The sequence below is a fragment of the Oncorhynchus keta genome, chromosome 37 (assembly GCF_023373465.1).
Source record: "Oncorhynchus keta strain PuntledgeMale-10-30-2019 chromosome 37, Oket_V2, whole genome shotgun sequence".
Taxonomy (NCBI): Eukaryota; Metazoa; Chordata; class Actinopteri; order Salmoniformes; family Salmonidae; genus Oncorhynchus; species Oncorhynchus keta.
This window is the reverse complement of record NC_068457.1, coordinates 1279143-1306813: the sequence shown is the minus strand read 5'-3', so window position 1 is coordinate 1306813 and position 27671 is coordinate 1279143. Positions and strand designations below refer to the sequence as shown.

The 27671-nt window shown below is 41.4% G+C and overlaps 1 pseudogene; it reads left to right on the top strand.

Annotated features, from left to right (window-relative positions):
- Nucleotides 1–1120: 1120 nt before the first annotated feature.
- LOC118369952 (copine-3-like) lies at nt 1121–20234 on the top strand (annotated as a pseudogene).
- Nucleotides 20235–27671: the final 7437 nt, after the last annotated feature.

Genomic DNA, 27671 nt, shown 5'->3' with positions numbered 1-27671 from the left:
AAAAGCTGAAATGAATCACTCTACTATTCTGACATTTCACATTCTTATAATAAATTAATGATCCCATCTGACCTAAGACAGGGTATTTTTACTAGGATTACATTTCAGGAATTGTGAACAATGAGTTTACATACACCTAATCCAAATACATTTAATCTTCTGACTTTTACTGTAAACTAACTTTCGAATTGTTGCGTTTTTATATGTTTGTTCAAGTATACATTGTGCAATGTTTCCAACTATGTTTGTCTGTTTATTGAGCGAAGTTGATAGGCCTACTACTAATGGCAATTAGGTAATTATTATTGAGAAAAATCATTCACCTCCTCAGTAATGCAGTGAAAGGCTAACACTACACCATTGCTTGTGTGTCATTAACTTAATTCCTATGCTTATTTGTAAAATAATTTACGTGCTTAACTTGCTGCACTGTCTGTTGCCCTGTATCATGAGAGCTGAATAGACCACCTGTCCAAGGATATGTGCAGAAATGTTTGTATAGCTATCAAATGTATACTGTAGGTGTGGAGAAATGGATAGGCAGAATTTGAGAGAAAAAATGTGTGGAATGTTAGTAGGCCTACATAGGAAATGCAGCCCTGCTATATACAGAAATTGAATTGTTTGCCCATTGTGTGTGGTATAACATAACACTGTTATTTGTAAGTATGAATATTTTCCTTTATTGAAATGTGCTAAGATTGTTTTTAACATCAAGACGAGTAGTAGTGCAGAAATGTGTAGTTTCACGTTCTCTGTTATTTGTATTAATGATTTTGATAAGGACCGAATTAATTTGCAAATTCGCAAAGCATGAGTGATCTAACACCTAAAGTAAATATTGTGCAGTTATGCATACATTTGTATCTGGTTTAGTTAGCTACGTTTCCAATGGTGGTTATGGCTGTTTATTGAGCGGAGTTTATACGTTAACATTGTATACCGGAACATCAGCTAATTGTAAAAGGCTACATTTTCTATCATCTCTAGGGGTGGGAAAAAATATTTGAGCGCAGCCTGAACAAAGTGTGTGTGTGTGTGTGTAGTCACTTCCTGCACTGGGGGCACAGCGTGAGTCACGTTGCCTCTTGTCCAATAGGAACGTTTTTATGCTGGCTGCTTATCCAATTGTTGAGCTATCATGCTCACTTCACCATCTGCCACACCTTTTTGTCAGATAGCAAATTTAGTAAATCTTAGCTCGACATTTATATGGCGTTACTGCAGAGTGCACTTGAGTTGCATGGCAAGTACAACTGTTTCATAGTGACACCCGTCCGATATATTGCCGTTTCGTGCGACAAGGTAATATTTGTAACATTTGCCTACTTATTTTTCTAAAGTAAACCAATGCTTGATTTGAGTTTCAAGAGGCAAATCCGGTTATTGTTCTTTTATGGGCGTTCATGTGCCCATAGTATTCTTGTCAGTGTCTTCAAAATGGGCTTTTGATGAAAAATGATTGTTGCCTTCATAGAAAGCCCTCTCTCCTCCAAGTCGAGTCTTTACTGTAAAATACGCACTTGCTAGGTTGCATGCAAGGTGTCTGGTTCAATGACAAGTTGACAGATGTGAACTAGTAGGCTACCTGTCCAGTTTTAATTGTCCCTGTGCTTATAAGGGTGAGAAGCGTTTATTCGCAAAATTGCGATTTTACTGAGTAGTGTACGTTAAAGCTTAATCGTATGGGGCAATTTTTCATGGTTCGGGCTAGTCCCCTTATTTCCAGTGAAGATACATCTTAATGCTACAGCATACAATGACATTCTAAACGATTCTGTGCTTCCAACTTTGTGGCAACAGTTTAGGGAAGGCCCTTTCCAGTTTCAGCATGACAATGCATCTGTGCACATGGGGAGGTCCTTCCAGAAATTGTTTGTCTGCAAAGAGCCCTGACCTCAACCCCATCGAACACCTTTGGGATGAATTGGAATGCCGACTGCGAGCCAGACCTAATTGCCCAACATCAGTTCCCTACCTCACTAACGTTCTTGTGGCTGAATGGAAGCAAGTCCCTGCAGCTATGTTCCCACCTAGTGGAAAGCCTTCCCAGAATAATGGAGGCTATTATAGCAGCAAAGGGGGGACCAACTCCGTATTAATGCCCATGATTTTTGAATGAGATGTTTGACGAGCAGGTGTCCACATACTATCTATGAATTTGAGAGGATTTTCTTTTCCCTGGCCCTATCCCTCAGCTTTATACCAAAACAAGTGGCAGGGGCCCCATTGTTATTGTTTTTAATTGCAGAGCAGACTGTGGCTTTAATATACAGTCATACATTTCTTTCCCCCCGTGTTTTTCAGGTGGATACTCAATGTGTGTCAAAAGTAGAGCTTTCCATTTCATGCAGCAATCTCCTCAACAAAGACGTTGGATCCAAATCCGACCCCCTCTGCGTGATGATGCAGAGCATCGGGAATGACAAGTGGACCGAGGTAGGGAGAAAGCACTAACTATTTGAAACATCTAATAATTGTTAATGTGCATAATGAAATGGCCTATGGTTTGTTTATGCAGATGCTTTCTGTCTCACTATACAGTTGGACTGCACGGAGAGGGTGAAGAACTGCCAGGACCCTGAGTTCTCCAAGAAGCTGCTCCTGGACTACCACTTTGAGAGAGTGCAGAAGTTGAAGCTGGGTGTCTGACATAGACAACAAGTCTGTTGATCTGAATGATGATGACTTCCTGGGGGGTTGAGTGCACACTGGGACAGGTTAGGATATATATATATATGTTTTTGATGTATTTCATACCATTCCGCTCCAGCCAATACCATGAGCCCGTCCTCCCACATTAAGGTGCCACCAACCTCCTGTGAACTTAACCCAATGTTGTTTTTGAATTTCTCTATGAATGGTGGTGTGCCTCCAACGAACAACCATTTCCCTTTCAGATTGTGTCCAGCAAGAAGCTTACCAGACCTCTACAAATGAAGAAGGGTAAGCCTGCAGGCAAAGGCATCATTACTGTAAGTATTTAAGTGGCTGTGTAAATGTAAAATGGTCCCACTTGTGTAAATGTTGTGATAACAACCATAAGGCTAATGCAAACAGTGTCTTGAGATGATCATATGAATTCCCTACATTGTGCTATATTTTGTGTGTTAAAGATTACTGCTGAGGAGATTACGGGGACATAGTGCTGGAGTTGGAGGCTAAAGGCCTGGATAAGAAGGTACAATAAATGTTCTACATTTATTATGGAGTAATAAACAGTTTTCTAAATTCTCTCCTGCCCATTATTCATTTGCCAGTGCTCCTATTTGTCTCTCTCTCTTGCAGGACTTGTTTGGGAAATCTTATCCATTCCTAGAGTTCTTTAAGCAGCAAGATGATGGCAAGTGGCAGCTGGTTCACAGAACAGAGGTACTTATCACAATATTTGTTTGTCTTAAGTACCCAATGGCTACCGTTGACTGGGTGTGTCGAAAGAAATGGGGGTGTAGAATACAGGTGTATGGAATGCGCAAATGTAATTGGTCTGACTTTGTCAGTTCTTGCCAGCGAGTGCAGAAATTTGTGGAGACCAGGGTTGTAGAGAAAAAGACGCTTCAAAATAAAGTTAGGGGAAACTCAGAATGAACTTGTCATAAAATCACTCACTGTGGAAAAACAAGCATGTAAATTAGCACTGACCCCAATTAGTTGACTGGTTTATATACAGTACCAGTCAAACATTAGGACACAGCTACTCCTTTGAGGGTTTGTCTTTATTTTGTGACAATTTTCTATATTGTGGAATAATAGTTAAGACATCAGAACAATGAAATAACACACAGAATCATGTAGTAACCAAAAAAGTGTTAAACAAATCCAAAAATATTTTAAATAAGAGATTCTTCAAAGTAGCAACCCTTTGCATACTCTTGTCATTCTCTCAACCAACTTCATGAGGTAGTCACCTGGAATGCATTTAAATTAACGGGTGTGCCTTGTTGATTTGTGGAATTTCTTTCCTTAATGTGTTTGAGCCAATCAGTTGTTGTAACAAGGTTGGGGTGGTATACAGAAGTTTGCTTATTTGGTAAAAGACCAAGTCCATATTATGGCAAGAACAGCTCATATAAGCAAAGATAAATGACAGGCCATCATTACTTTAAAACATGAAGGCCAGTCAATCAAAAAAATGTCAAGAACTTTGAAAGTTTCTTCCAGTGCAGTCACAAAAACCATCAAGCGCTATGATGAAACTGGCTCTCATGAGGACCGCCACTGGAAAGGAAGACCCAGAGTTACCTGTGCTGCAGAAGATAACTTCATTAGCATTATCAGCCTTAGAAATTGCAGCCCAAATTAATGCTTCAGAGTTCAAGTAACAGACATCTCAACATCAACTGTTCAGAAGTGATCTGCGTGAATCAGGCCTTGGTCGAATTGCTACAAAGAAATCATAACTAAAGGACACCAATAAGAAGAAAGGACTTGCTAGGGCCAAGAAACACGAGCAATGGACATTAGACCGGTGGAAATCTGTCCTTTGGTCTGATGAGTCGAAATTGTGAGAATTTTGGTTCCAAACGCCGTGTCTTTGTAAGACGAAGAGTACATGAACGGATGATCTCCGCATGTGTGGTTACCACTGTAAAGCATGGAGGAGTGATTGGGTGGGGGTGCTTTTCTGGTGATACTGTCTGTGATGTATTTAGAATTCAAGGCACACTTAACCAGCATGGCCACCACAGCATTCTGCAGCGATACACCATCCCATCTGGTTTGTGCTTAGTGGAGGTATCATTTGTTTTTTCAACAGGACAATGACCCAACACACCTCCATGCTGTGTAAGGGCTATTTGACCAAGGAGAGTAATAGAGTGCTGCATCAGATGACGTGGCCTCCACAATCACCCGACCTCAACTCAGTTGAGATGATTTTGGATGAGTAGGACCGCAGAATGAAGGAAAAGCAGCCAACAAGTGCTCAGTGTATGTGGGAACTCCTTCAAGACTTTTGGGAAAGCATTCCAGGTGAAGCTGGTTGAGAGAATGCCAAGATTGTGCAAAGGGTGGCTACTTTGAAGAATCTCAAATATAAAATATATTTTGATTTGTTTAACACTTGTGTGACTCCATATGTGATATTTCATAGTTTTGATGTCTTCACTATTATTCTACAATGTAGGAAACTGTAAAAATAAAGAAAAACCCTTGAATGAGTAAGTGTGTACAAACTTTTGACTTGTACTGTGTATATCTATCTATCTATCGAGGTGATATATTACTGGTAATTTCAAAACTAAAAGCCAATTTATGTTAGGTTCAAAAATGTGGATGGAGGCTCCATATGAAGGGTGTGATGGAATTGCGGAGCCTCTTGACTCATGCGGAGGCCAAATCGAGCTCTTTATCGCATTGCCACGTGCCTCCTACATTTTGTAATAATGCGGAGGACTCTGTATAGCTCCGCATTGACATGATTGGTTGACGGTAGTTGGGGGTGGTACATCCTGTATAAACACAAACTCACTTCCTTGACAACGGCCCTGCACTGCTACGCGAAGCACAAGAAGTATGAATGCCCTAACTTCTGCTTAGGCCATACCACCGTAAATGCTGCATGGCCAATGCAGACGTCAGATTGACCACACGCCCAGAATGCACTTCCCTCTCCAGAATGCGCTCTCTCCCGCCAATTTGTGCACATTCATTGTTTAATAACTCCTTGTTGTGAATTGTTTGCATTTCATTGTTAGTGTATATCAATTCCTCATTTCATATATCACCAGTCGTACATACATTTACTGTTAATTCCTGTAATTTGTCATCTACAATGTTTGCTACTTTGGTTATGGTAATTTATTTTAATGCATTTATTATTATTATTATTATTAGTCTTCCTGTTCTCATTGTCTGAGTGGACACATTGTTTGCAGAGTGCAAAAACTATGCAACACTTGTGAGAAACAAATGTTGTTTTATTTAATTTAATTTACAAGTTCTGTCAATTTAGTCATTGTCTTTTGTTTGGAGTGCTCCTGTCAATGTTGATGCATAGAAGTAGGCCTATAGGCTACCTGGCCGGCACACAAATGTCGGCATATAAATGTGCCCATTTGAGGATCTGATAGTGTTTCTGATTGGCTTACCTGTGGAGCTTCTCAAAGTAATGTTTTCTTCACCTCAAACAGCAAACAAACAAAGTCTGTTTTTCCATCCATTGAGAATTATAGTAGTTCCTCAATGTTTTTGAAAACTCTCTCTTCGATAACCACTCAGCGAGAAAGTGAAAAATGTCATGCCCTGATCCAGTGGAAACGTCATAAAGTAGGTGTCTTATCAGTGCATGATTTGGACTGAAATAGGTTCCGGTACTCATTTCGGGTGCTGGTACTGTTTTTATATTTAGGTGCAGGATCTCCACAGTACTTTTTAGCTAATATTCTATACGAGGCTCCGATGAGCTCCTGCCAAATTCAAGCATCGATTCTTATCTCTTGAGCAAACAGCCCACAGCTGTGTCTGTCCAGAGCTCACTGGCATGCTAAACTCTGAGGGCACAGAATATCTTATGTGATGTTGCAAGTTTGCAAGCTTCAGGCTGGACCCAAGTTTCAAGTTCTTTGCAGACAGGCCATGTATAGCTGTGATTTATAGGATATTTATTTTCTATAGGATATTTTCTACTTGCAGGCTGCAACGTATTTGTTTGGCTATCTTTACATAGTTGGCAATATGTTATTTTTTAGGTATTTCATTTTTGATATAATTTTTAATAACCACATGACAATAATCTTATTATACATTTAAATTAAACTGTTTCACGAAAATGTGCTTATGAAAACTATTACTGGCACGTAGATCGGTAGGAATGGTAAGATAAATTGGCGTTCACATGAGGAAGGTTGCCAACTCCTCATCTAGCCTATTACTGGCAACTTCAGGAGAGTAATAGCAGAGTCTGTGAAAGCCAACAGGAGCGGTAGGAGAATAGATGTTTACGGTTATCTAGATCTCTGGCGCCCTCTTGAGGCATCAAACTGTAAGCTTAAATTGTCAGACAAGCTCAATGCATATAGTTGATTTTATTTTATATGGAAAACTACACGTTAAAAAATGTACAGAAATTGATGGGTCGAAAGAACAGACAACTTAAGGTCTAACAGTATTTTCTTTTGTCAGGGCAGCCCAATTTGTAAATGCTCGTACCATAACAGGCTTTTTGTGTTGTGAACATTTTACATTATCACGTTTCATTGCGGTTGTGTTGGTTACTGTGTCTAATGTCGAAGGTTAAACTTGTCAATGTCCCATTTCCACACACCAATAGCAAGCTTGCGCAAGGGCAGACCTATTGGTTTGCCTGACCGGCTAGAAGTTTGCTGGCAGAAATAGCCTACCATATAATAACGTCTTGATATCAGATCAGGAAATTCAAATTAGATTACACATCCTCATGTTTCGTCATGATTGAGTTTTTTGTTGTTGTTTTTTTTGCATGTGAACTCAACCTCTTTAGCAGTCATGCATTTTGACTAGGAGGCTGAATAAAATACTCTTCGGATGTTCATGATGAATATTGTACCGTTAATAATTTGTCATGTTTGCTTTTATAAAAGATTGAGTTGTGTAGGTAATTAGAACTGCCTTGGCAGTTAACCTCCATGCATTTCCTAAAGGAGAGGGAACAAAATGGGATACTCTTTCTGAGCAGTGATGGCAATGTTCATTCAAGAGACCATCCAATAACGGTGCACTTTCGCCACGCCCATTTCTTTTGATACACCCACTTCTTTCCACCCGCCCATTACTCTGAGACCAATCAGGGACACAGCTACTTAAACTGTATTTTTTATGATCTTTCTGATGAAGTTAATTTGACCTGAACGGTGTGCTTGAAACATTCTCTAATAAAGTGGAAGTTGTTTTATGGAAAGCGTATCGTGCCTGACCTTCTAATTTGTCTGTATTGTTATTTTGGCATTGTACCATTTTGTAATTTCTATTTGTTGTGATGTGTTGCTCTCACGTCTTTTTTTTTTTTTAGGTTATCAAGAATAATCTGAGTCCATCATGGAAGAAATTCAGTGTGGCTTTGCAAACATTCTGCAATTGTGACATGAGCAAACCAATCAAGGTATGAATAGTTTAAAAGAGTTCTTCAAAGTTGTGTGTGCCTTTTTGACTTGACATAACCTACAGCCCTATTGTTATGGGATCTCTGTAGCCCCAGGGCTTACCGACGCGTCTGTTACTGGTAGGTCAGTTGTTACGATAAGGACAAAGACACAAGTTCAGATATTATAGGCGAGTTCACTTGCACAACCGCCCAGCTTTTGCATGCTAAAGACCGTCCGGCGAGCCTAAGGGAACTCCTCTCCGTCTATTTATGGGTCCCACTTGACATTAAGTTGTAAAGATACCATGTTTAAGTGCATTTTTAAAGTTGTCTGTATAATTACACAAACTTCACTATTTACAAATTGGGCCAGTTTCTGTTTGCAATTGAATTATTGTTCTATGTGCCTTTTACAGTATAGCAACAGGTAGTCACCCTGCCACGCAGTCTCCTCGTGGAGTGCAATGTAATCGGTGTCCAAAAATATAGATTACCGATTGTTATGGAAACTTGAAATCGGCCCGAATTAATCGGCCATTCCGATGAATCGGTCGACCTCTATTCTTCTCTGCAGGTCCTCTCAAGTTCTCAGGTTGGTTGGGGAGTGTCGCTGCACAGCTATTTTCAGGTCTCTCCAGAGATGTTAGATCGGTTTCAATTCCGGGCTCTGGCTGGGGCCCTCGAACATTCCTACATTGTCTTGGCTGTGTGCTAGGGTTGTTGTCCTGTTTGTTGGAAGGTGAACCTTCGCCCCAGTCTAAGGTCCTGAGCTCTCTGGAGGTTTTCATCAAGGATCTCTTTGTACTCTGCTCTGTTCATCTTTCCTTCAATCCCGACTAGTCACCCAGTCCCTGCTGCTAAAAAACATCCCCACAGCATGATGCTGCCACCACCATGCTTCACCGTAGGGATCGTGCAAGGTTTCCTCCAGATGTGATGCTTGGCATTCAAGCCAAATAGTTCAGTCTTTTTTTTTCGTCAGACCATAGAATCTTGTCCTTAACGTGCCTTTTGGCAAACCCCAAGCGTGTTGTCATGTGCCTTTTATTGAGGGAGTGGCTTCCGTCTGGCCACTCTACCATAAGGCCTGATTTGGTGGTGCTGCAGAGATGGTTGTCCTTCTGGAAGGTTCTCCCATCTCCACAGAGGAACTCTAGAGTTCTGTCAGTGACCATTGGGTTCTTGGTCACCCCCCTGACCAAGGCCCTTCTCCGATTGCTCAGTTTGTCTGGGCAGCTAGCTCTTCTTCCATTTGTGAATGATGGAGGCCACAGTGTTCTTGGGGATCTTCAATGCTGCAGAATTGTTTTGTTGTCCTTCCCCAGATCTTTGCCTCGACACAATCCTGTCTCTGAGCTCTACGGATAATTCCTTGATCCTCAAGGCTTGGTTTTTGCACTGGCAACTGTGGGACCTTATATAGACAGGTGTGTGCCTTTCTATATAGTGTCAAATCAATTGAATTTACCTCAAGTGGACTCCCAAGTTGTTGAAACATCTCAAGGATGATCAATGGAAGCAGGATGCACCCGAGCTCAATTTCGAGTCTCATAGCAAAGGGTCAGAATACGTATATAAATACAGTGGGGCAAAAAAGTATTTAGTCAGCTACCAATTGTGCAAGTTCTCCCACTTAAAAAGATGAGGCCTGTAATTTTCATCACAGGTACACTTCAACTATGACAGACAAAATGAGAAGATAAAAATCCAGAAAATCACTTTGTAGGATTTTTAATGAAGTTATTTGCAAATTATGGTGGAAAATAAATATTTGGTCAATAACAAAAGTTTATCAATACTTTGTTATATACCCTTTGACAATGACAGAGGTCAAACGTTTTCTGTAAGTCTTCACAAGGTTTTCACACTGTTGCTGGTATTTTGACCTCCATGCAGATCTCCTCTAGGGCAGTGATGTTTTGGGGCTGTTGCTGGGCAACACGGACTTTCAACTCCCTCCAAATATTTTCTATGGGGTTTAGATCTGGAGACTGGCTAGGCCACTCCAGGACCTTTGAAATGCTTCTTACGAAGCCACTCCTTCGTTGCCCGGGCGGTGTGTTTGGGATTATTGTCATGCTGAAAGACCCAGCCACGTTTCATCTTCAATGCCCTTGCTGATGGAAGGAGGTTTTCACTCAAAATCTCACGATACATGGCCCCATTCATTCTTTCCTTTACACGGATCAGTCGTCCTGGTCCCTTTGCAGAGAAACAGCCCCAAAGCATGATGTTTCCACCCCCATGCTTCACAGTAGGTATGGTGTTCTTTGGATGCAACTCAGCATTCTTTGTCCTCCAAACACGACGAGTTGCGTTTTTACCAAAAAGTAATATTTTGGTTTCATCTGACCATATGACATTCTCCCAATCTTCTTCTGGATCATCCAAATGCTCTCTAGCAAACTTCAGACGGGCCTGGACATGTACTGGCTTAAGCAGGGGGACACGTCTGGCACTGCAGGATTTGAGTCCCTGGCGGCATAGTGTGTTACTGATGGTAGGCTTTGTTACTTTGGTTCCAGCTCTCTGCAGGTCATTCACTAGGTCCCCCGTGTGGTTCTGGGATTTTTGCTCACCGTTCTTGTGATAATTTTGACCCCACAGGGTGAGATCTTGCGTGGAGCCCCAGATCGAAGGAGATTATCAGTGGTCTTGTATGTCTTCCATTTCCTAATAATTGCTCCCACAGTTGATTTCTTCAAACCAAGCTGCTTACCTATTGCAGATTCAGTCTTCCCAGCCTGGTGCAGGTCTACAATTTTGTTTCTGGTGTCCTTTGACAGCTCTTTGGTCTTGGCCATAGTGGAGTTTGGAGCGTGACTGTTTGAAGTTGTGGACAGGTATTTTATACTGATAACAAGTTCAAACAGGTGCCATTAATACAGGTAACGAGTGGAGGACAGAGGAGCCTCTTAAAAAAGAAGTTACAGGTCTGTGAGAGCCAGAAATCTTGCTTGTTTGTAGGTGACCAAATACTTATTTTCCACTATAATTTGCAAATAAATTCATTAGAAAATCCTACAATGTGAATTTCTGGATTTTTTTTCTCATTTTGTCTGTCATAGTTGAAGTGTACCTATGATGAAAATTACAGGCCTCATCTTTTTAAGTGGGAAAACTTGCACAATTGTTGGCTGAATAAATACTTTTTTGACCCACTGTACATGTTAATATATGTATTCATACATATATTAATTTGCGAAAAGGAATACTTTGTCATTATGGGGTATTGTGTGTAGATTGATGAGGAACATAAGAAAAGGCTGTAATGTAACAATGTAGAAAATGGGAAGGGGTCTGAATACTTTCCGAATGCACTGTGTTAACAACATGCATAAGATCTGAGCAACTTAGATGAGGTGGAAACCCTTTACATTATCTAATTTATTATTTGAGTTAATGTCAATAAAAAGGTTTAATATAAACGTTTAATCAGGTGGAGTTTGACGGTCCATCCTATAGAAGAAGAAGAGTTACAAAAACTCTGAAGTAATCAGTGTCAAGTGCTGCCAGGTAGGTTATAATTAATTGCACAGTAGCTTATCGTTAGCCCTTAGATTTCTTCAAAATGTTGTTACTTCTAAAGCTAATTGTAATTTCCCCATAGATACAGGCACAGTACACATTCCTAGACTATGTCATGAGAGGTTGCCAAATCAATTTTACAGTAGGTGCAAGCTCTTCGGACACAATCAGAAATAATAGGTTGAGGTTGTGCTTATTAGTTAATGTTCAAAACTCAAGCATTATCTTTGATGGATTGAAAATTCACTAATGAAGATAAGTTAAAGGGGCAATCCGAGATACAAAAAAACACCCCACCATTTGTCTTGGTAAGCAGCTGAGGCATGGGGCTGTAGAAATGTAACCACTTCATAGACTGAGGACAGTTTTCATTTTCATTGATTATAAACGATGGAGTAACACAAGCTTATATTTTGGGTTCTGATGAGGTTTGACAAATGGACTATGATCGTGAGGTATTTACACGTTATATTCTTTAAAGAGCAATTTAAAAAAAAAAGTCACAATACAATACGAGTGTTTTACATATGTGAAAACGGTGCATTTCTACATTGTGTTAAACAATATGAAGGTCTACCCGTAGACACCATCAAAAGTTAAAACATTTTTAGAAGCACTGTAACATGGGGAGCAAGAAAATACCCTAGCTCTGGATAGAAACCCGTTGCTGGTTTTGAAAGTCACTGTAAGTGGGACGACTGTCTTACTTTTAATCCAAACCCTGTGAGCTGGTCGAAGGAAGGAAGGAATGGAGGGAAAGGGGGATACCTAGCCAGTTGTACAACTGAATGCATTCAACTGAAATGTGTCTTCTGCATTAACCCACTGAGGAAGTCTGCTGATTATCTTGTGGAGGGCAGCCACTTGACTTCTAACCACAGATCATAGACCCGTGTTGTTTTCACAAATATAGACACTGGTTTGGTGCGGGAGATAAATGAGTATGAAATGTGGCGGAATTGCCCTTAAAAATCAATGGCTACATCTTTTAAACATTGCTTATTTTAAATTGAGTCTTTATTTGAGCTTTTTTGTGCCAATTGGACTTCATCACTCAGGGTTCCTATATTTATGTAAGGTGGGCATTGACTTCACTGGGTCGAACGGCGACCCTCGATCCCCACAGTCCCTGCATTACCTGAGTCCTGACGTTCTGAACCCGTACCTGGCGGCCACCTGGTCAGTGGGCCTGGTGGTCCAGTACTATGACACGTAAGATGAACTCTTTCTGCTCTGTAGAACACCCAAGAGGAAACAGGCCATGAGTAAATTAATAGATGGCTTCCACCCGCCACCTCATTTATTTTTAATGTGTTATCTTGTTTAAGAAATCTGGTGGATACACTCTCGAGCCAATGCTAACATGAGAGGAAGAGGAAGAGGGAAAGTGCACACTTTGGGGGGATGCGAAGAGAATCAGAATACAGCAACGGAGCATTTGGCTTGACTTCCTGGTTGGGTAGATATCGGTCGTGGAAATGTTTAGCCCTAAGGATCATTACCAAGTTATTTGAATTGAGGCATGGACCTACAGTGCCTTCAGAAAGTATTCATACCCCTGACTTATTAAAAAAAAAAAATTAAAGCCTGAATTCAAAATTAATACAGTATTTTTCTCATCCAGCTACACACAATACCCCAAAATGAGAAAGTGAAAACACATTTTAGACATTGCAAATTTATTGAAAATGAAATACAGAGAAAATATTTACATAAGTATTCACACCCCTGAGACAATAAATGTTAGAATTACCTTTGACAGCGATTACAGCTGTGAGTCTTTCTGGGTAAGTCTCTAAAAGCTTTGCACACCTGGATTATACACTATTTGCACATTATTCTTCAAACTCTGTCAAATTGGTTCTTGATCATTGCTGGTTGTTGATCATTCAAGTCTTGCCATAGATTTCCAAGACGATTTTTAAGTCAACTTTAACTAGGCCACTCATTCAAGGTAGTCTTTGTAAGCAATTCTAGTGTATATTTGGACTTGTTTTAGGTTATTGTCCTACTGAAGGTGAATTTGTCTCCCAGGTTTTTCTCTAGAGTTTAGCCTTAATTTGTTTTTTTATTAAGGATCCCCATTAGCTGCTGCCAAGGCAGCAACATTAAGGCACTTGTATACAATAAAAAATCTTACATTACATTACATTTCATAACACTTTTCACAACACATTGTGCGCCCTCAGGCCAATACTCTACCACATATCTAGAATACAAAATCGGTGTGTCTTCAGTCCTCATTGGTGTTTTTTATTTTATTATTATTTTACAAATCTGATTCTATTGCTTACATTAGTTAACTGATGTGGAATACATGACATTGCTCTATGTAAACTCAGCAAAAAAATAAACGTCCCCTTTTCACGACCCTGTCTTTCAAAGATCATTTGTAAAAATCCAAATACCTTCACAGATCTTCATTGTAAAGGGTTTAAACATGTTCCCATGCTTGTTCAATGAATCATAAACAATGAATGAACATGCACATGTGGAACGGTCGTTAAGACACTAACAGCTTACAGACGGTAGGCAATTGAGGTCACAGTTATGAAAACTAAAGAGTCCTTTCTACTGAAAAACACAAAGATGACCAGGGTCCCTGCTGGCAAAAAGTGCTCTTCACTGATGAGTCACGGTTTTGTCTCACCAGGGGTGATGGTCAGATTTGTGTTTATCGTCGAAGGAAATGAGCGTTACACCGACGCCTGTACTCTGGAGCGGGATGTAGGTGGAGGGTCTGTCATGGTCTGGGGCGGTGTGTCACAGCATCATCGAACTGAGCTTGTTGTCATCGCAGACAATCTCAACACTGTGCGTTACAGGGAAGACATCCTCCTCCCTCATGTGGTACCCTTCCTGCAGGCTCAAATACAAATATGTACACGTTAAGTTTGCTGAAAATAAATGCGGTTGACAGTGAGAGGATTTTTATTTTTTCTTTGCTGAGGTTTGTACTCCCATAGTAGCCTCCCATAGCCTGTTCTGGGCTTGGGGATTGTGAAGAGACCTCTGGTGGCATGTCTTGTTGTTAAACAGAGAGCGCGGTGCATTCAACATGTCATAACACTGTATAGAGAGATCTAAGACAACAACATTGCATGGCAGCAACACATGGCAGCAGCACAGCATGGTAGTAGCACAAAACATGGTACAATCATTATTGGGCACATACAACAGCACAAAGGGAAAGAAGGTAGAGACAACAATAAGTCAGAGACAACAAACCATCTTGGCTACGATTGCATTAACATGTTTTGACCATGAAAGTTTACAGTCCAGGGTTACTCCAAGCAGTTTAGACACCTCAACTTACTAAATTTCCATGTTATTTATTTCAAGGTTTAGGGTTTAGTGAATGATTTGTCCCATATACAATGCTTTTAGATGTAGCACTAACTTTTTTTTGCCACCCATTCTGAAACTGACTGGAGCTCTTTAAGTGTTAACTGTTGAGTCCTCTGGACATACACAGGCACACTGGCTTTACTCAAAGTTCCATTATAGAACACCCTTTGTGTTCTGTTAGACAGGTAATTCATTATCAACAATATAGCAGGGGGTGTAAAGCCATAACACACATGTTTTTCCCAGCAGCAGACTATGATCAATAATGTGAAAAGCCGCACTGAAGTCGAACAAAAAAAAACTCCCTCAATCTTTTTAATCAATGTCTCTCAGCCAATCATTAGTAATTTGTGTAAGTGCTGTGCTTGTTGAGTGGACTTTCCTATAAGCATGCTGAAATTCTGTCAATTTGTTTACTGTAAAAGAGCATTGTATTTGGCCAAACACAATTTTTCCATAGGTTTTCAGAGGGTTGGTAAGAGGCTGATTGGTCATACACCACAGAACAGCAAATATTATTTACATCAACGCAGTAATCATTACAAAATGTATTGTGTGACCTCTTTATATTAGGCCCTCTACCATCGATGGATTTGGATACTGCTTTAATACAGATTTCTGCAGCATTAGTAAAGATGTGATCAATACATGTGGATGATTTCATAAATACCCTGGTTGCAGGCACTTGTTACAGTTTGAAGCTTTTTCTTGAGTGGGCAGCTTGATAAAAGTCTGTTAATATTTAGGTCACCCAGAACATATACATCTCTGTTGATATCGCATACATTTATCAAGCATTTCACACACATTATCCAGATACTAACTGTTAGCACTTGGTGTATAGCAACAATGGGCTTTAGGTGAGGCAGGTGAACCTGTAGCCATATTACTTCAACGGTATTTAATGAGGTCCTCTAAGTTTAACAGGAATGTGGCTCTGAATATAGGCTGCAAAGGATTGGCTTTTCTGTAGCTGTTATAACCATGTATTGCTATCACTGTATTATCTACAGTGAGTTTCCCGGAGTTTCCTCTTCACTGTTGATGTTGAGACTGGTGTTTTGCGGGTACTATTTAATGAAGCTGCCAGTTGAGGACTTGAGACTTTGCGTCTGTTACTCAAACTAGACATGAATGTACTTATCCTCTTGCTCAGTTGTGCACCGGGGCATCCCACTCCTCTGGGTCACGTCCTCCACATCCATTTTGCTGTCATTTTGTTAATGTGTTTGAAGTTTGTGATAACCAATTTATTGATGTGATTATGATAGGCTATATATAGGTCAGGACCTGTTGGTCACATGCATGCGACACTTACATGGTTCACGTAAAGAGCCGAGGATTGCGGGAATAGGAATTACTGCCATTTGGAAATTATGTTGCAGCTTCAGCTTGGACAGCGCAATAACCACTTGCAGTGGTGCCTTTTTTGCTGCAGTAGGGAGGAGAGCAAGACAATTATTTAAACAAACAGTGTGCTTCAAGCATCAGACAAGCTCAGTGCATATGGAGTTGACCTAATATTTTTGTTGTTGGGGACAGCCCTAATGTACGAACATTATACAAATCAGACATTTCAGACGGGCTACTCAACCATTTTGAAAATAGTCTCTCGGAATGAACACTGGATAGAGGAAGAATTTGCCTTGTCAGCCTCATTGTGTTCATTGCAAACTGAATGAAATTGAACAAACTGTTCTGTCCTCTGCTTTTAATTTCCCTCAGCAATACTTTGTCCTACTCATCATCACCGATGGGGAGATCACAGACCTTGGACCAGACCCGGGACGCTATCGTCGCCTGCCCATGTCCATCATCATCATCATTGGGGTGGGCGAGGCCAACTTCAAGGCCATGGAGCTGCTAGAAGGAGACGAAGGCATTCTCAAGTCCCTGAGTGGCGAACCTGTGGCCAGGGATATTGTACAGTTTGCCAATGTATGTTTATTTTAGTCTGTGGTTGTTATTGTGCAGTGTGTTGTCAATACCACTGAGAAGATTCACGATGGAACATCACTTTATATCAGTCTAGTCTGTAATAGTATCCGTTGGTAGTGAAACACCATTCCATACCACTTTGGTAAAATATTGACAGATTTGACATACTTTTCTATCTTGAGTTTTTGTTTAGTTTCCCCGTTGTTGGCACTCATCCCATCACACTATTCCGTCCTCTGCAGGATCCTAAGGAAGCCCTGGCCCAGAGCGTCTTGGCTGAAGTGGCAAATCAACTTGTGTCCTACTTCAAGATGCTGAAACTAGATCCAGTCAATGTTGCTGCCATCAAGACTTAGTGGAGCAAGCAGAACTTGCAGTGCTTCGCCCTTCTAGCCACACGAGGGAGCCAACACACCACACAGGGAAATGAGTAGGCCCATTATCAGAAGTGTAAATCACATCCTGGAATTACTGTGTCAATGCTCATTGTACCTTTTTAATACCAATTATGTACCTCATGTATTTTCTATTATATTTTCAACAATCATAGATATTTCTTATTCTTTTCTGCTTCAGATATTCTTCTTTCATTCCTCTGAGTCAGGAATTAACAAGTTCAACAATGGTGATCATCCAAAATTGGGGAAAAGGAGGGCTTTTAAATGCATTTCATGAAATGCACCTTCAAAACATTTGATGGAATAAAGTAGTCTACTCAGGTAACAACAGCGGTTTAACTGGTGGTGTGTGTGTGTGATATATATACACTACTGTTCAAAGGTTTGGGGTCACTTAGAAATGTCCTTGTTTTTGAAAGTAACATCAAACTGATCAGAAATACAGTGTAGACATTGTTAATGTTGTAAATGACTATTGTAGCTGGAAATGGCAGATTTAAAAAATATATATATATATATTTTTTAAAAATGGAATATCTACATAGGCGTGCAGAGGCCCATTATCAGCAACCATCACTCCTGTGTTCCAATGGCACGTTGTATTAGCTAATCCAAGTTGATCAGTTTAAAAGCTAATTGATCATTCGGAAACCCTTTTGCAATTATTTAGCACAGCTGAAAACTCTGCTACCGGACACCTCACAAGTCCTCAACTGGCAGCTTCATTAAATAGTACCCGCAAAACACCAGTCTCAACGTCAAGTGAAGAGGCGACTCCGGGATGCTGGCCTTCTAGGCAGAGTTCCTCTGTCCAGTGTCTTGTGTTCTTTTGCCCATCTTAATATTTTATTTTTATTGGTCAGTCAGAGATGTGGATTTTTCTTGGCAACTCTGCCTAGAATGCCAGCATCCCGGAGTTGCCTCTTCACTCTTGATGTTGAGACTGGTGTTTTGCGGGTATTGTTACTATTTAAGCTGCCAGTTGAGGACTTGTGAGTTGTCTGTTGTCACTTGTGAAGTGTCTGTTTCTCAAACTAGACACTAATGTACTTATCCTCTTGCTTAGTTGTGCACTGGGGCCTCCCACTCTGTCTATTCTCTTAGATCCAGTTTGAGTTGTACGAGATCTTCAGTTCCTTGGCAATTTCTCAAATGGAATAGCCTTAACTTCTCAGAACAAGAATAGACTGAGTTTCAGAAGAAAGTACTTTGTTTCTGGCCATTTTGAGCCTGTGATTGAACCCACAAATCTTGATGCTCCAGATACTCAACTAGTCTAAATAAGGCCAGTGTCTGTTCTTTTGGCCATCTTTTATTTTTATTAGGCCAGTCTGAGATATAGCTTTTTCTTTGCAACTCTGCCTAGAAGGCCAGCATCCCGGAGTCGCCTCTTCACTGTTGACGATGAGACTGGTGTTTTGTGGGTACCATTTAATGAAGCTGCCAGTTGAGGACTTGAGGCGTCTGTTTCAAGTCCGTTAAGAACAAATTCTTACAATGACAGCCTACCCCGGCCAAACCCGGACGACGCAGAGCCAATTGTGCGCCGCCCTTTGGGACTCCCAATCACAGACGGTTGTGATGGAATCGAACCAGACTCTGTGTAGTGATGCCGCAGGCACTGAGAAGCAGTGCCTTAGACCGCTGCGCCTCTTGGTAGCTATCTTATATGCCTTTTACTGGGGACTGGCTTCCATCTGGCAACTCTACCATAAAGGCCTGATTGGTGGAATGCTGCCAAGACCGTTGTCCTTCTAGAAAGTTCTCCCATCTCCATAGAGCAATTCTAGAGCTCTGTCAGGGTGACCATTGGTCACCTCCCTGATCATGGCCCTTCTCCCCCGATTGCTCAGTTTGGCCAGGCGGGCAGCTCTGGGACGAGTCTTGGTGGTTCCAAACTTCTTCCAATTAAGAATGATGGAGGCCACTGTGTTCTCGGAGATCTTCAATGCTGCAGATGTTTTTTGGTATCCTTCCCCAGATGTGTGCCTCGACACAATCCTGTCTCGGAGCACTATAGACAATTCCTTCGACATCATGGCTTGGTTTTTGCTCTGACATGCACTGTCAACTGTGGGACCTCAGACAGGTGTGTGCCTTTCCAAATCATGTCCAATCAATTGAATTTGACTCCAATCAAATTGTAGAAACATCTCAAGGATGATCAATGGAAACAGGATGCACCTGAGCTCAATTTAGAGTCTCATAGCAAAGGCTCTGAATACTTATGTAAAGAAGGTATTTCTGTTCTAGTTTTTATAAATGTGCAAAAATATCTAAAAACCTGCTCGCTTTGTCATTATGGGGTATTGTGTGTAAATTGATGAAGGAAAAAAATCTATTTATTCTTTACTGAAGTGTCATACCTACAAAACTGACTGTCCCCAGTTATGTTTACATGTTGGCATTTGTGACAAATCCACTTTCCAAGCATATTAACGGCAAGGTGGCGTATAACATGACCTCTCATACAGTGCATTCGGAAAGTATTCAGACCCTTGACTTGTTCCATATTGTGTTAAGTTGTGGAAACAATCAAGGAGTCTGAATAGAGAGCTGATATTATACACCATCTTGCACATAATATGCTTGGAAAGTGGATATGTCACAAATGCCAAAATGTAAACATAACTGGGGACACAGTCATTTTTGTAGGTATGACACTACAGTATAGCTAGCAAAATACTATAGGTAACTCAATCAATCTAGCCAGCTAACTAACTTTGCTAACTGTGAAACAAAACTGACCATGTAGTGAACATTTTGGATGTATCCACTTTACAATGGTGTTCTCATGCATGAGTTAGAATATCATGGAATGCTAAATAATTTTGATACATCTGCTGCAATAGAATGTGTGCTATGGATTATACCAAAGATGAATAAGAATTGCCTTAAGAGTAGTGCTGTAGAACTTCTCACGGATTGTTTACTACTCCCATTAAAAAACATATTGTCAGGAATTGCTATTGGTCCAGATGTTGTTTAGATACCTTCACCCATTCTATTTTCTTACTTTATAGAGTCGTTCCACATGAATTAAAGTGGCTATTTTATTTTTATTTTTTTATTTCACCTTTATTTAACCAGGTAGGCTAGTTGAGAACAGGTTCTCATTTGCAACTGCGACCTGGCCAAGATAAAGCATAGCAGTGTGAACAGACAACACAGAGTTACACATGGAGTAAACAATTAACAAGTCAGTAACACAGAGAAAAAATGAGAGTCTATATACAATGTGTGCAAAAGGCATGAGGAGGTAGGCGAATAATTACAATATTGCAGATTAACACTGAAGTGATAAATGATCAGATGATCATGTACAGGTAGAGATATTGGTGTGCAAAAGAGCAGAAAAGTAAATAAATAAAAACAGTATGGGGATGAGGTAGGTGAAAATGGGTGTGCTATTTACCAATAGATTATGTACAGCTGCAGCGATCGGTTAGCTGCTCAGCTAGCTGATGTTTGAAGTTGGTGAGGGAGATAAAAGTCTCCAACTTCAGCGATTTTTGCAATTCGTTCCAGTCACAGGCAGCAGAGTACTGGAACGAAAGGCGGCCGAATGAGGTGTTGGCTTTAGGGATGATCAATGAGATACACCTGCTGGAGCGCGTGCTACGGATGGGTGTTGCCATCGTGACCAGTGAGCTGAGATAAGGCGGAGCTTTGCCTAGCATGGCCTTGTAGATGACCTGGAGCCAGTGGGTCTGGCGACGAATATGTAGCGAGGGCCAGCCGACTAGAGCATACAAGTCGCAGTGGTGGGTAGTATAAGGTGCTTTAGTGACAAAACGGATGGCACTGTGATAAACTGCATCCAGTTTGCTGAGAAGAGTGTTGGAAGCAATTTTGTAGATGACGTCGCCGAAGTCGAGGATCGGTAGGATAGTCAGTTTTACTAGGGTAAGCTTGGCAGCGTGAGTGAAGGAGGCTTTGTTGCGGAATAGAAAGCCGATTCTTGATTTGATTTTCGATTGGAGATGTTTGATATGGGTCTGGAAGGAGAGTTTGCAGTCTAGCCAGACACCTAGGTACTTATAGGTGTCCACATATTCAAGGTCGGAACCATCCAGTGTGGTGATGCTAGTCGGGCATGCGGGTGCAGGCAGCGATCGGTTGAAAAGCATGCATTTGGTTTTACTAGCGTTTAAGAGCAGTTGGAGGCCACGGAAGGAGTGTTGTATGGCATTGAAGCTCGATTGGAGGTTAGATAGCACAGTGTCCAATGACGGGCCGAAAGTGTATACAATGGTGAGCGTGCCCCATTTCATTAGAACAAAACTTGCATGCATATTTACTAGGGGTGATACGGTTCACAAAACTCACGGCTCGGAACGTTTTCAATACATCAACAAAATAAATGACTGAGAAATATGTAATTTTGTATTTCGATTTTCCATGTATTATAATAGTTAACATGGGTAGCTTGAATTCCCAGGAGCATATGGAGACGAAGGGACAACAAAAACCAGCAGTGCCTGCCTTATAACGAGATTTTCAAGTTTCTTTAAGAACATTAGTTTATCCACGTTTAGGCCCCTTGGTTTTTTAAATTTTTACTAACGACATGCCACTGACTGAGTAAAGCCAGAGTGTCTATGTATGCGGATGACTCAACACTATCAACGTCAGCTACTACTGAAATGACTGCAACACTCAACATAGAGCTGCAGTTAGTTTCAGATTTGGTTGCAAGGAATAAGTTAGCCCTAAATATTTCTACAAGTATTGTATTTGGAACAAAACACTCACTAAACCCTAAATATTGTAATAAATCATGTGGAAATTGAGCAATTTGAGGTGACTAAACTGCTTGGAGTAACCCTAGATTGTGAACTGTCATGGTCAAAACATATTGATGCAGTAGTAGCTAAGATGGGGAAAGTCTGTCTATAATAAAGTAATGCTTTGCCTCCTTAACAACACTATCAACAAGGCAGGTCCTACAGGCCCTAGTTTTGTCGCACCTTGACTACTGTTCAGTCGTGTGGTGAGGTGCCACAAAAAAAGGACTTGGGAAAATTACAATTGGCTCAGAACAGGGCAGCACAGCAGGCCCTTGGGTGTACACAGGGAGCTAATATTAATAATATGCATGTCAATCTCTCCTGGCTGAAAGTGGAGGAGAGATTGACTTCATCACTACTTTTATTTATGAGAGGTATTGATTGACATGTTGAATGCACTGAGCTGTCTGTCTAAACTACTACCACAAAACTTGGACAGCCAAGCATACCCCACAAGACATACCACAAGAGGTCTCTTCACAGTCCAGAACAGACCATGGGAGGCACACAGTACTACATGGAACTCTATTCCACATCAAGTAACTGATGCAAGCAGTAAAATTAGATTTAAAAAACATAATAAAACACCTTATGGAACAGCAGGGACTGTGAAGCAACACAAACATTGGCACAGACACACGCGATAACATACGCTCTATACATATACATGGATTTAGTACTGTAGATATGTGGTGGAGTAGGGGCCTGAGGGCACACAGTATGTTGTGAAATCTGTGAATGTATTGTAATGTTTTTAAAATTGTATAAACTGCCTTAATTTAGCTGGACCCCAGGAATAGTGGCAGCTGCTTTGGCAGCAGATGGGGATCCATTACAAATACTAATCTGCAGTGAGCAGAGATCGGCTTGCTGTGACAATGTCAGCCACTGTGAAGAACATTTTTGCTAGGGACAGAGGTCCCAGGCACAGCCAGGTAGCGCCTTACTAACATGGCAACATGAGTGTATATTAACTTTTTGGTCTTCCACCATGTAAGTGGATCAGCATCCAGGAGAATACAGTCCACTTCCCTGTATGAGGATACCTCTATGACCTTGACCTTTGACTTGGTTCCCTGCTCCTGGGTCGTGAACAACATCCCCCAAAAGCTCAGCCATGGCAAACGTATTTTCTGGAAGAGAACCCCTGTCGTCTCTGGAGAGGGGTTGGCTCCTCTGGTATCTGTGGCTTGACCCTGCAGAATTAAATTTGATGAATTACTTTATGAAGTGACTTTAAAAATATGATTTGTTATTAGAAATATCTATCAGACACGTATGACAATTACAGTTGTTACTTTATAATTAATTGTTAATTCACTAATGAATAAAATGTCACATTAACTAAATAAATACAACACCTGTTGTATATTGGTCACAGTCTCTGCTGTGAGTTCATTGTGACTCTCAGACGAGCAGCAGCATCCAGGTGCAGCAGGGACTTGAACCGGGGGTCCAAAGCGGTGCTCTTGTGTAAGAAGTCTTGGCCACCAGGGTCAGCATATCTAGGCTCCAGGTTAACTCTGATAGCAGTCTTGACATCCCTTACTGCGGGTTCATCTTCATCAGATGCCACCATTGATTTCAGGATCATTGTTTTCATGGGCAGGACCATCGAAACTGATTGAATGCTCTCAGTGCATATCAGTGTTTTGAGAGGTTTTGCAGTCATGTCATTTTCAGACAAAATCACAATACATTTGACATTCTTCCTCACAGCTTGATCAGTCAGTGTAAAATACACTGCAACTTTCTGCTCAAGGTATCTCTTAACCATGTCATGTCTTGAATCTAATAGGGACGTCTTGGATTAGTTTGGGGTTTGGCAAGCTCAAGCATCTCCTATTTTGTCTTGAAAACGTGTGCAGCAGTTGTGCTTTTATGAAAGGATACCACCTCCTGATCTTTTGCTAGCAGGCGAGAGATTGGATTCACTGACATTGCTTTTTGAGATGCAGTATTAATAATGTGAGCAAAGCATCCAATATGTGGCCCCAATCCAACTAGTGCAACTGCATTTACAATATTTCTAGAGTTGTCAGTGGTCACAGGAATCGTTACATTATCCCTCTCCAACTTCCACACTGCAACTACTTCCCTTAGCTCTTCCCCCAAGTTTACACTGGTGTGACGACTCTCAAGGGGACGAGTTTGAAGGACATGGTTTTTATCTCCCACTCTGCAGTAAATGAAATGAGCTGTTTCAGTAAGGTAGCTCTAGACGTCCAACTGTCTGTTGTTAGAGCAACAGACCACGTTTCTGACAACTCGCTCTCAAGTTGTTATTTTGTTTTCTTGTATAAGGCAGGTATTAATATCTGGGTAAAATGTGTGGGGAAGGAGTAGTGAAGCAAGATTTCTGAACCCCGCATTCTCTGCCACAGAGAAGGGTCTCATCTGCCGCTATGCATTTAGCTATCGCTGCTTTGATTTCTTTATACCTGCCGGAGTCAGCCGCATATTGTTGGCTGTGGGAAGAAGTGGTTGCCGTTTAATTTTTTCGCCTAGTCCTACCGATTGACACTTTGGGGTGATGTTGGCGCAAATGAGTAACTCGTATAGACAAACAGAGCCTACATGTTGTATAAGTTTTATCTACCACTCGTTGGCAATCTCCATTTTAGTTTACAGGGAAACGGACCTGAATGATACTGGGGAGTCTTCTACTTCTGGTTCACCAATGCTTGCCATGTTGCTCCTTAGCATTTAGCTAACTGCTAATTCCTTCATAAGCTAATTTCAACTACGACGGTCCCGGCTCTGTTCCCGCTAGAGTGAAATAACTCATGAGCGGAGCAACATACAGCTACGAGACTAAACAACTTTTTTTTTTAAATACAACTTTATTACTATGTGGATATTTTTCCCACGTTAATTTATACGCCATTGGTTTATGCAATATTGTTTTTACAATGAAATATACATTTTCCTAGCAATAATACACTGCTCAAAAAAATAAAGGGAACACTAAAATAACACATCCTAGATCTGGATGAATTAAATCAAATTTATCAACCCATGGAGGTCTGGATTTGGAGCCACACTCAAAATGAAAGTGGAAAACCACACTACAGGCTGATCCAACAGGCTGATGTAATGTCCTTAAAACAAGTCAAAATGAGGCTCAGTAGTGTGTGTGGCCTCCACGTGCCTGTATGACCTCCCTACAATGCCTGGGCATGCTCCTGATGAGGTGGCGGATGGTCTCCTGAGGGATCTCCTCCCAGACCTGGACTAAAGCATCCGCCAACTCATGGACAGTCTGTGGTGCAACGTGGCGTTGGTGGATGGAGCGAGACATGATGTCCCAGATGTGCTCAATTGGATTCAGGTCTGGGGAACGGGCGGGCCAGTCCATAGCATCAATGCCTTCCTCTTGCAGGAACTGCTGACACACTCCAGCCACATGAGGCATAGCATTGTCTTGCATTAGGAGGAACCCAGGGCCAACCGCACCAGTATATGGCCTCACAAGGGGTCTGAGGATCTCATCTCGGTACCTAATGGCAGTCAGGCTACCTCTGGTGAGCACATGGAGGGCTGTGCGGCCCCCCAAAGAAATGCCACCCCACACCTTGACTGACCCACCGCCAAACCGGTCATGCTGGAGGATGTTGCAGGCAGCAGAACGTTCTCCACGGCGTCTCCAGACTCTGTCACGTCTGTCACATGTGCTCAGTGTGAACCTGCTTTCATCTGTGAAGAGCACAGGGTGCCAGTGGCGAATTTGCCAATCTTGGTGTTCTCTGGCAAATGCCAAACGTCCTGCACGGTGATGGGTTGTAAAGCACAACCCTCACCTGTGGATGTCGGGCCCTCATACCTCCCTCATGGAGTCTGTTTCTGACCGTTTGAGCAGACAAATGTACATTTGTGGCCTGCTGGAGGTCATTTTGCAGGGCTCTGGCAGTGCTCCTCCTGCTCCTCCTTGCACAAAGGCGGAGGTAGCGGTCCTGCTGCTGGGTTGTTGTCCTCCTACGGCCTCCTCCAAATCTCCTGATGTACTGGCCTGTCTCCTGGTAGCGCCTCCATGCTCTGGACACTACGCTGACAGACACAGCAAACCTTTTTGCCACAGCTCGCATTGATGTGCCATCCTGGATGAGCTGCACTACCTGAGCCACCTGTGTGGGTTGTAGACTCCGTCTCATGCTACCACTAGAGTGAAAGCACCGGCAGCATTCAAAAGTGACCAAAACATCAGCCAGGAAGCATAGGAACTGAGAGGTGGTCTGTGGTCACCACCTGCAGAACCACTCCTTTATTGGTGGTGTCTTGCTAATTTCCTATCTATTTCCACCTGTTGTCTATTCCATTTGCACAACAGCATGTGAAATGTATTGTCAATCAGTGTTGCTTCCTAAGTGGACAGTTTGATTTCACAGAAGTGTGATTGACTTGGAGTTACATTGTGTTGTTTAAGTGTTCCCTTTATTTTTTTGAGCAGTCTATATATTTTCCTATATATAATATATGATTATTGTACTGCACCGTGGACTCTGTACCGAACGGTTCAATATGAATACACGTACCGTTTCACCTCTAATATTTACCCATGATAGAAATTGTCTGAATATTAATATTTGACATGAATTACAACCGTTCAGGAGATATTGGTCCTCTAAGTTGGACCCTTTAGCTGGACCCCCCCCCACACACTACCATGAGACATCAATATCTTGGTCATTGATTAAGACAAAACATTGATTTTGAGGTCATTTTGAGGCTTTAAATAATAATCTCAATCTTCTATAGGAAACTTATATGATAGAATTGACATTCCCGGGTGTTGGTCTGAATCTCCCCCCTGCCAGAATTCCCCCCATCTAATTTCTTTAATTTTGTGGCTAGAGTCAAATACTTTCTATAGAACAAACTCCACGTCAGGATAGGCAACCGAAATTAATAGTTAATTTATGTGTGTTGGGGGGTAACCTGTAACCGAAAGGTTGCTAGATCGAATCCCAGTGCTGACAAGGTAAAAATCTGTCATTCTGCCCCTGAACAAGGCAGTCAGTTAACCCACTGTTCCTAGGCCATCACTGAAAATAATAATTTGTTCTTAACTGACTTGCATAGTTAGATAAAGGTAAAAAAAATGTAAGCTAAACTGACAACAGAGTAATGAGCAGAAAGCAAGTCGCAGCAATGAAGAACGCAAAGGGAAGTGTATTCTGGCAAGGGGGAGATTTTCAGCACAACACCGGCAGCCATCTTTGTGGTAGTAGTTGGAAGTTAAAATGTCAATGCTATTTCAATTTCAATGGTGTACCAGCTAGGGTCTGAAAGGATTGGTCCAATCTGTGAATTTTATTTGTCGGATTGAAATTACACCCACCCTGTATTCAAGAGTATTTCCGTGTTACAACAAAGTAATATGCTTTGAAGCCAAATAAGTGGATTCGGAAAGTATTTAGACCCCTTCCCCTTTTCCACATTTTGTTACGTTACAACCTTATTCTAAAAATGGATTCAATTCAATGAATTGGACATCATTTGGAAAGGCACACACCTGTCTATATAAGGTCCCACAGTTGACAGTGCATGTCAGAGCAAAAACCAAGCCATGAGGTCAAAGGAATTGTCTGTAGAGCTCCGAGACAGGATTGT